Source organism: Bubalus kerabau, chromosome 8, assembly GCF_029407905.1.
Source record: "Bubalus kerabau isolate K-KA32 ecotype Philippines breed swamp buffalo chromosome 8, PCC_UOA_SB_1v2, whole genome shotgun sequence".
Taxonomy (NCBI): domain Eukaryota; kingdom Metazoa; phylum Chordata; class Mammalia; order Artiodactyla; family Bovidae; genus Bubalus; species Bubalus kerabau.
Genome location: NC_073631.1, coordinates 27,428,252 through 27,438,641, shown reverse-complemented (window position 1 = coordinate 27,438,641; position 10,390 = coordinate 27,428,252).

Sequence of the window (10,390 nt, the reverse complement as noted above, 5' to 3'; positions counted from 1 at the left end):
AAACCAGGATGCTCGCAACGTGATATTCTTTGTTTTGGTGAGGTTGGCCGCCCTCTCTCTGTCTCCTTTCTGGATAATGAAAACCCCAAACATCAAGAGCCGGATGTTTGAATGTTTTTAAACCTTGTAATTTTGAAAATGGTCTGTTCCTGGTCCCCTTCCCCCTCCTCTTGCCCCAGCTGACAGCAGGGTGCTTTCGCCTTCAGTTTCTTAGCCTCGGATGAAGAAAGTATGACTTGCATTTGTTTTCTCAGCAAGGTGATGGCAAAAGGATATTTATAGCGTGCAGGAATTTTTATTTTCACTCAGACATCTAGGATGAGTAGTATATTTCAGACCCTGGAGCTCCAGGGTATCTCTCTTCTGCTGAGATAATAAAATTGATCAGATGTTTTGAGGTTAAATAAACTGTTGTAATAATCTGGCAGCTGCCTGCTGCTTGTGGTTTTCAAAAGCAATTACTCACTCTGGAGTCAACTTTGAACTCCCCATTTTAATTGAAAAGGCTAATTGTAGGCTATTGCTCCTGATTTAGCATTTGATTTGGCAGATTAGGAAGTAAAAGGACTTTGAGAAGGGAGGGGAGAGGAAGAGAAAGTAAGCAGGAGTGTTGCCGAGCTCAAATTCCTGTTTATACACGAGTGTTTTCACACGCGGCACTTTGTATGCTAACTGGAGAAACAGCAGTTGGACTAGAAAGGCTCTGCGACAGCTGTCTGAGGCTAGTCTTCACAGTCTTTATTTTGGGCTTGTTTGCTTTTCTCTCTCCCTCTGCCTCTTGTCTATGCTTCCTCCCTCCTTCCTCTCTCTGGTTAATTTCTTAATTTTAATTCAGATGTGAAACTGCAGAAATAATTTTAGAGAATATGATCAGACCATGATTCTGAGTCTGAATAGGAACTTATTTCTCAAATTCTTGGAGATGATCTGTTTTCACTGCAACAAAGCCAACAATTTAAAATCAGCAAAAGAGAGAGAGAGAGAGAGTATTGATATGAGTGCCCACAAGAACAAATGCCCACTTGCCTATGGGGATGGCGAAGAATCAGATTACAAGAAAGATACCAAACATCCAAAAAGAAATATAGCTACACCCAAATTTACATCCTGGACAATTACCAGCATTATTAACATGACCAGAGCATTGCTTTTAGAACTGAGCTGAGAAGTGTGAGAATTTGTGTTTCTGCAGTCTTGTCCCCAACTAAAAGCAAATATAGCACTTTTGTATTTACTGGACACAGGTGATACTATGCATTTTAGAGAAATACATCCTCTAAATTTAAAAATATATATATATTTATATACATGCACATATATGACTCCTTTGGACTTCATGTGTTTAGATCAGTTGGCAAACTGTGCTGGGAATTTCCGGTGAGTCTGATAAAATATCGATGGCCTAGACTAAGGCTGAAATGCAAGGCATGAATATATTAATTCTTTAATTTTACATAATGTTTCAAAATTCTAGTTACTTACGACTTGAAAATCCACTTTATTTTTAGACTTCTGTGGAATGCAGACTTGGCTCATCACAGTTCTGTTGATATTTTCATTGACTTCATAAATAGAATTTAATCTCTATGCATCAGCTTTCTGATCTGTAAAAATAAGATAAATATTCTTCCCACACACTTTGCACTCAGAACTCCTCTGCTGAAACAATAAACAGGGTTGTAATATATGAATGGAGTATTGCTTCAGAATCTGATGTCTTTATCAACAACAAAGAAGAACTGACATTTATTTGGTGTTTCGGTATCAAATTTGAAGATACTACAGTTAATGAAAAAAAGAAACATCTGTGTTAATATTATGGGGATTATTCTGAAATATGGGTATCAGTGGAAATGTCAGCTGCCTGCTGCACGATTTCCAAGAGCCATTTTTTGTGATTGCAATGTTCATAGAGATCCTCAAGCAAAAATGATTCAGAGAGGAAAAGGCCTTACTGATGGGAAAACTTCAATTAAACACGCTTAGTTCTTTCAAAATATTTTAAAATCAAATCTGTTTGTTTACTTTTACTCTCTACTTTTGGCAAAGTACCTTCCTTTAGAAAGTAAGGAAAAAAGATGACTTTTCTGGTAAGATTAACGAAACTTTTTTTTTGTTTTTTGTTTTTTCTATGGAAGAAAAGATGGGGGGAAAAGTTAAGCTTTTTAGATGATATTATTAGAGGCAGAATTTAAAGTATGGATTCATACTTTAGTCATGGAAAAGATTCAGATTTGAAGAAGGAAAAAATTTAGTTACATGATGGTTTCTAAAAATACTGTGAGATTGTGAAGGTAAATCAGAGTTTCCCATTTCATGATCTTAGAATCTGGAGAATACATGTCTGAAATGACAGTTCTAGAGTCTGAATCTCAACAGCAAAACAAAACCAAAAGCCCTTCTACCATGATGGTGTAATAGTCATTTCAGAACACTGCTCTGAAAACACAAGATGGGGTTTATACCTCAGCTAAATTTTCTGCTCCTGACCTTAGCCCTGTGACAAAATCCTGATAAACCTTAATTTCCTCATCTGTAAAATACAGGGAGAATAATACTTGTCTTGTTGGAGTCTGGTTAAGATTAAATGAGTGACTATTAACTAATTTCCTACTATTGGCTTACTTAAGATAAAACTGCCCTAATATGTCCTAAGTACTATTCATTACTCAATAGCTATATTTTATAATTCATCATAACTGAGCTTCCTCAAAATTAATCACAAGGGAATTGTAAAAATCAAAACACGAAGTCACATTTGACATGAAAAATAAACCTTGAATTTTCAGGAAAGTTAAGAACAGGTATATAAATCTATGATTTAAATTTGGATATACGGATAGAAGCTTTACTGTTAAAGCTCCTAGAGAAAGAAAAATGAGGGATGAGAAGAAACTAGGGTTTTAGAAATTCTTTCATGCCTTTAGAAGAGATATATCATTATCATCAAATTATTAGGATAGAAAAAAATTTCAGGCAGGAGTAACTTTGTGTCTTGAGGTAATTTCTTATACTATTTCTAGAAACATTTGATTAGGGACTGATGGAAAATGTGTCTGTTTTCAAGACAAATGAAAACTGGAATTGAACCGATGATATAGATGAGAATGTTACAACTACCCATGGCTACAGGGGTTTTATTGTGGTTAAACTCCATACTTGAACTTTTATACCATAGAAATTATTTAATCTGACTGCTGTGGAGGATAAGATAGGCTATTCTCTTCTATTATTTGGCATATAGACATATCAGTACCTCACCATCAAAGTTACCTTCACTTTCACTCCCCGCTAAAAAGGAATGCTGTTTGTATGTGGGGTGGGTGGGTGGGGGGTGTTGTCCTTTGAGAGGATTCAGACTGGCATGCAGGTGGCCAGCTAGCTACTACCTGCAGTAGGGTCAGGTTCACCGAGAGCATCACCCAGAGCAGAGACACGACTCCCAGCATCTCCAGTTACTTGGTCCCTCTGCTCTTGGCTCTGGGAGAGGTTTGGTCATGAAGACGGCCTTTTGCTTTGCAGACGTACACTTGAGGCTTATTGGGATAATTTGCTGCAAAGAAACTCTGGCTACTGCTCAGGTGAAAGAGTTTTCTTTCCATACGGTTTCACTTTTCCTGGAGGTGAGATCCAAGAACGGCTATTTAATGGGAGAAGGAGGATTTCTCCACGACAACTTGCTAGAATTTCTTTGTTCAGTTTCCTTTCTTTCATTTTGAGTTGATTGAGGAACATCAGATAGGATTCTGGTTTCACCCGGCATGCTTCTTGTCAACTCTCTTGCCTTTCACAGGCTGACTACGCAGGGACGTTTACAGCCCTCCCCTGGAGTCTGCCAGACCTAGGTGTTATGTGCCGTACCTCCAGGGATCATGACCATATGGTATTTTAGGGGAGGACACAGTTCATTTCAATGCAATTCCAATGAGCAGATTTCTTTGCTTTATTACACCATTGCATTTGGAGGCAATCCACCAGAGGCAGAATCTAACTCTCAAAGGAATGCTCTGCCCACTCTGTCCATTTAACAGGACATTTGGCTCGAGAATCGAGTCGGTTGATCACACATGTGCAACAGATGTGTGAGCATGCGTAGCAAAAATAAAAAATCAAAACTCCCAACAGTGTACTATGGGGAATGTAGCAGAACTACTGGAAAACAGGACACAGAGAAGTCTGGTAGGAAAACTTTGATTCTTGTTGTCAGAGGCAGTGTTTCTTATTAATCTTTGCCTCCTTTTGGAGCAGGGGAAGGTGTAGGTTTCCACTATTATTTTGCAGTGATTATTCATATAACGCTGGTGAGGAAACTTGGTTCGTTTTCACAGACCTCCTCTTAGGAAGATATAATTCTAAATATTTTGACCAGGCTGTTTTTGGGGTGTGGGGTGGGCGCAGGGGGGCTGATTCTCAGGAATTCAATGTTGGCATACTTCCACTGAAAAAAACCACCCATTTACAAGAGAGGATATCAGACATATACAGCCTTTCATCCATGCCCCACAGGCTCATATGGAAAGACAGAGCACCAGCTGTTTTTCTCATGGTGAATAAGGGTTACTTGGGGAAATCTCTCTTCCTGTTTTTATATGGACAACTAAATTGTTGCATAGCCAGTTAATTTTGGTTAGGTCAACAGTACAAGGTTAATTATTGGAACCTTCCTCTTTTGCCTGTGTAAGGGTAGAAGATTAATAGGAACCCAAAGAAGAAAATGAAATACGGTGACTTATTCTAGAAGTGCTGTTTATTTGGGAAATATAAATTTGGCTTTTATTATATCTGAAAGGATTGATACACACTCATCTTGGTCTTCTGGGAAATAGTAAAAGTCTGAAAAACTGTGATGTGAATTAATTTGAAAACCTGAGTGATACGGAATTAATCAGATTCAGAAGGATTTCCTGTTCAAATATTGAGGAAAAATATCACTTTTTTTGCAATAGGAACATTTTTTAAAAACCAGAACAATTGGCATACCTATGAGATAACTTTGAAGTTCTCTTCCTGTTCTCTGTTATACCTCAGTTTGTCTTGGATTGTTTTATTACCCCCCCCACCCCTTTTTAAAAAACTAGGTCATGATGCAACATTCCCTTTCTAACCTTGGGTTCCATGAACACATCAAAGGACACGTGGACTGGTTCCCTGCAATATACTATATTTTTATCCAGCTGCATATTATTATATAACCTCAGGATAAAGCAACTGTATCACTGTTGATATATTCAACTTCTGTCCTTTGGATTTGGTCAGCACTGTATGTGGAAGCAGAAACCCACCCTGTATTGTTACAAGGATGGTTTTTCATTCATGTCCTTGTTACTCTTAATAAATGTCTCAAAGAAAAATACTCTGTAACCGCCACTCATAAAGAAGCAGAAAATGGCAAAACCACAGCATAGAAGGAAACCTATATGAAAACACTGGTTGTGTCTTCCTGGATACAGAAAACAAATAGAGCTTTTGAAAGAGTTTGCCAATGTGTGTCTGCCAAATAAAATATTGTTTTATGAAGTCAGGAAAAAACTAATTTTAAAGGTTATTGTAGGTTATTTGTGGTCACTTCTGGTGTGCACACACCATGATGTCATCCTGAACTCTTCTCTATTTATATTTCAGTCTTAGAAGTCTTTTGTCTAAGACTTGATCTCAGCTACTAGAGACATCTAAAATACTCTTATTATTCAATACTCATAAAAATCTAGACCAAAAAAAGTTAGAATAGATGGAAAAAAGTCCCAGCCAAGTCCAGGAAAGAAATCATTCAGGCAGATCCGTCTTCTGAAATCATACCTATGCCATAGACATCTCAGGACACAGTTGCTGGAGAACTTCTCAAGTGACTGGAAAGTAGCCACATGTCCAAATGGCTGTCCTGGAAAATGATTGCCTGTTGAGTGGGGGTAGATGGATCCCTGCCAGAGACATATCTTCTGAGGAAGGGGAGCAGAGGGTTCCTTGGGCAGTCCAATTTCTCTCTCCTCCTGGGTGGACCACTCGCCTGTAATTCCCAGATATGTTTCACTTTGTTTACATGACCTCCTGTGGCAATTTCACTTCTTCACTGTAGCAGAGTTGATTTTTTTGTGTGTGTGGGAATTTTTTTGCTTGGAAAACCCCTTTTGTTGAGGTAGTCCTCAGTAAACTAGGAAATGTCAAATAAACACTGGATGAAGACAGACTAGAAGGCCAGTGAGAACAGTTGAAAATGGGGGAAGCTAATAAATCTCTTAAGAAAAAAGAAAAAACATTTGGCAATTGGAAAGAACATATAGTTCCACTGATACGGTGGAAAACTGACACTTTCAAGTTTATTAGGATACCAAGCTGATATCCTTTGCATCATCTTCAAAATCATTCAAGTATTAAAAAAAATGCCTTTGAGCATCTTGATGTGTCAGACACATTGATGTTAGAAAACAAAGGAGATAAGTACATTATAGATATTAAAAACAGTGTGTGTGTGTTAGCTGCTTCAGTGTCTGATCTTTGCAACCCTATGGACTGTAGCCCACCAGGCTCCTCTATCCATGGAATTCTCCTGGCAGGAAAACTGGAGTGGGTTGCCATTCCCTTCTTCAGGGGATCTTCCTGACCCAAGGATCTGACCTGTCTCTTACATCTCCAGCATTGGCAGAGAGGGTCTTTACCACTAGTGACACCTGGAAAGCCCATTCAATACAGTACAACAGAGAAGAAGCCTGTGGAGCTGCTGGGATGAAGGAACTGTAATTTTAAATTCAGTGATCTGGGAACACCTCACTAGGAAAGCGAAATTTGAGCAAAGCGTAAAATTGTGGCAGGAACGAAGCATGTTGCTGATTGCAGGAGAGTGTGACAGGCAGAGGAACAGGAAATGATGAGCCCAAGCCAACGGAACACATGGTGTGCTGGCATAACAGCACAAAGACCACAGTCCATGCCGTGTATGTTTGTGAGTATATTAACTTCATCTGTACATGTGTGCAAGGGCACACCTGTCCTCCATGCATAAACACACTTTAAAATGCATGAGAGAAAATACCATATTTTGCCAACATAATTTTGTCACTAAATGCGAAGGTGTACTATTTACGATTCAGGTTTAGATGAACTGTTCTTTGAAGAGACTTTCAAAAAAAGTCAAAAAGTCAAAGTCAAAAAGACTTTGAAAAGCTCTTTGTGTGAGAATGGAAAGCATAGACAGGTCCAGTGAAGTGAAACATGAATTCTGATGTATTTGTGGTTATCATTGCAGTGACTATATAGTGCTAATGCATATTTAATACTCCAAACCTATAAATATATTTCATCATGAGGTTGGCAATGATTTCTTACTTTTGGGGAAACCTCATCTGTGAAATTCTTCTTTCTTCTCTTCTTTGCATACCTTTGATATGAAATGTAAGATTCATTCAGTTCTGATAAAGTAAAGCTTTAGAAAATATATAGGAAAGACAAGACATTGGAAAATGTGAAGAGGTAGTTACATGACATAGAAAAAATCAAATCTGGGATATCATTCATCCCTTGAGTGAAGTTCCCTACTGCACTGTTTGCCAACGTGGGATAGTTTTAGAAAGGTGTGGTTTGGGATTTCCATGTTACTGGGTTGCTATGTATTGGGAGGAGTCACTTGGAAAGAAAATCGGAGAGGAGACTGAATTACAAATAGCAATACGAAGACAAGATTGGAACTTTTCTTTTTCCTTCTTTTAATTGTAGGAGGAAGAGAATGTATTTGGCCACTTGATGAGTTTACGCTCTTTGAGAAAGTATGGTGCCGTTTAGTTGGTAAGTGTCCAACTCTTTTGTGACATCATGGACTGTAGCCCACCAGGCCTCTCTGTCCATGGGATTTTTCAGGCAAGTGTATTGGAGTGGGCTGCCATTTCCTCCTCCAGGGGATCTTCCCAGTTCAGGGAATCAACCCTGTGTGTCCTGCGTCTCCTGCATTGGCAGGCAGATTCTTTACTGCTGAATCATCAGGGAAGCCCCAACAAAGTCTGGGGGACTGTGCCCTTTTGATAGCATAGGTAGCAAAGCACCCAATGAGGCATATGCTCCCTCACCAGGGGACAAGTTTTATAGCTTGCCATTCCTGATCTTACATGAAGCGGGGTGGATTTTGTCCTCCCAGATTTCCTCCAATTGTATAGCTTCTTTAAAAAATAATAAGGGAACTTGATACAAGGTTAACTAGGGACAGAAGGGGACTGGCTTAGAGATGAGGTGGGCTAGGTGGTCCTGGGTCTCTGCCAGGTTCACTGAATGAACCCCAGACCCGGAACAGGTTTGTCTGTCTGTGGGTGTGTTCCAAGTAGGGTGTACGGCTCTTCAGGTGGCCGAGCTGCCATCTCTGAATCCCTGGAAGGATCTCTAAATTCCAGTTGTGCTCTGGCTATAAATTAGGCCGAATGATCCCAGGGACTTTCAGTTGCCTCTTTCTGGTCCTGCCCATGATTGACATGCAGCTCAGCTGACATGTAGTGATGATTATAAAATATTTTAGAAGCTGTAGAAGAAGCTTCCTGCAGTTCAGCTCTCATGTTTAATTAGATTCTCTTCCTGTGAAGGAGAAGAGATAGCATTATACCTCATGATATGGGATAGCATCTATTGATGAAGTAAAAACAGTGTGGAGTGGAGGATGTCACATAAGGCCGGGCAGCCACTAGTTAATTAATTACATGAATGATAAAAGTTCTGCACAGGAGTCATTTTATATCAGTTTTGTGATTTATTTACCCATCCATAAATTCAGATGAAAGTGGTTCATTTTAATAGGAAAAAGATCACCTAGTACAGGAGGGTTTATAATGAGAAACAGTGGTTCTCTAATCCATGTCTTTTTCTACCCACAGTCCTGCTCCAAAGAGACAGCTACTTGGAGGTTCTAATTTTGTGTTCTGCTACTTGTACTTATTTTTAATCTAAAACATTTATTTCCCTAAGCCTACTCTTTAAAAAAAAAAAAAAACTATTATTTTTTTCAAGAACAGTTTAGGTTCACAGCAAAATTGAGGGGGAGTTATAGAGATTTCTCATAGAGCCCAGCCTCGCGTACACATAGTTATAGAGATTTCTCATAGAGCCCAGCCTCGCGTACACATAGTTATAGAGATTTCTCATAGAGCCCAGCCTCGCGTACACATAGTTATAGAGATTTCTCATAGAGCCCAGCCTCGCGTACACTAGCCTCCCCTCTTAACAAACATCATCCCCACCAGACCAGAACAGTTGTCACAATTGATAAATCTATATTAACATATAATCATGACCCAGAGTCTGTTTTGGTTTTGTACATCCTATGGGTTTCAACAAGTGTTTAATGACATGCATCATTATGTTATCATACAGAGGATTTTCAGTACCCTAAAAATCCTTTTGGAGAAGGCAATGGCAACCCACTCCAGTACTCTTGCCTGGAAAATCCCATGGATGGAGGAGCCTGGTGGGCTGCAGTCCATGGGGTCGCGAAGAGTTGGACATGACTGAGCAACTTCACTTTCACTTTTCACTTTCATGCATTGGAGAAGGAAATGGCAACCCACTCCAGTGTTCTTGCCAGGAGAAACCCAGGGGCGGAGGAACCTGTTGGGCTGCCATCTATGGGGTCGCAGAGTCGGGCACGACTGAAGCGACTTAGCAGCAGCAGCAGCAGCAAAAATCCTTTGTGCTTTGCTTATTCATCCGTTCTCCTCCCTCAACTCATAGCAACCACTGATCTTTTTATATCTCCATAATTTTGTGTTTTCCAGAATGCAATATAATTGAAATTTTATAGTATGTAGGCTTTTTTCCTGTGAGTTAGTAATACACATTTAAGTCTTTTCATGGCCCGATAACTCATTTCTATTTAGTAATGAATAATAATCTATTGCCTGAATGTACTGTAGTTTATATATCCATTCACCTACTGAAGGACATCATGGTTACTTCCATGGTATAGAAATTAACGAATAAATTTCTATGCACATAGGTGTCAGGTATTTGTTTGGATATGTTTTCAACTTTTAGGAGTAAATAACCACCATTAAGTGTGATACTAGCTGTGGGCTTTTTTTGTAGATTATTTATTAACGATGTTCACCCCCTCACTCACTGACAGTTTTATCATAAATGGGTGTTATTTTGTGAAATGCTTTTTTATGTATCTATTGATAAAATCATGTAATTTTTATTTTTCAATCTGTTGATGTGATAGATTATATTGATTTTCCAAAGCGGAATTAGCCTTGCATATCTGGGATAAATCCCAATTGGTTGTGGTGTATAATTCTTTTAATACATTGTTGAATTCAAATTGCTAATATTTTCTTGAGGATTTTTGCATTTATTTTAGGTTCATGAAAAATATTGATCGTTAGTTTTCTTAAGGTGTCTTTGTCTTGTTTCAAAATTATGG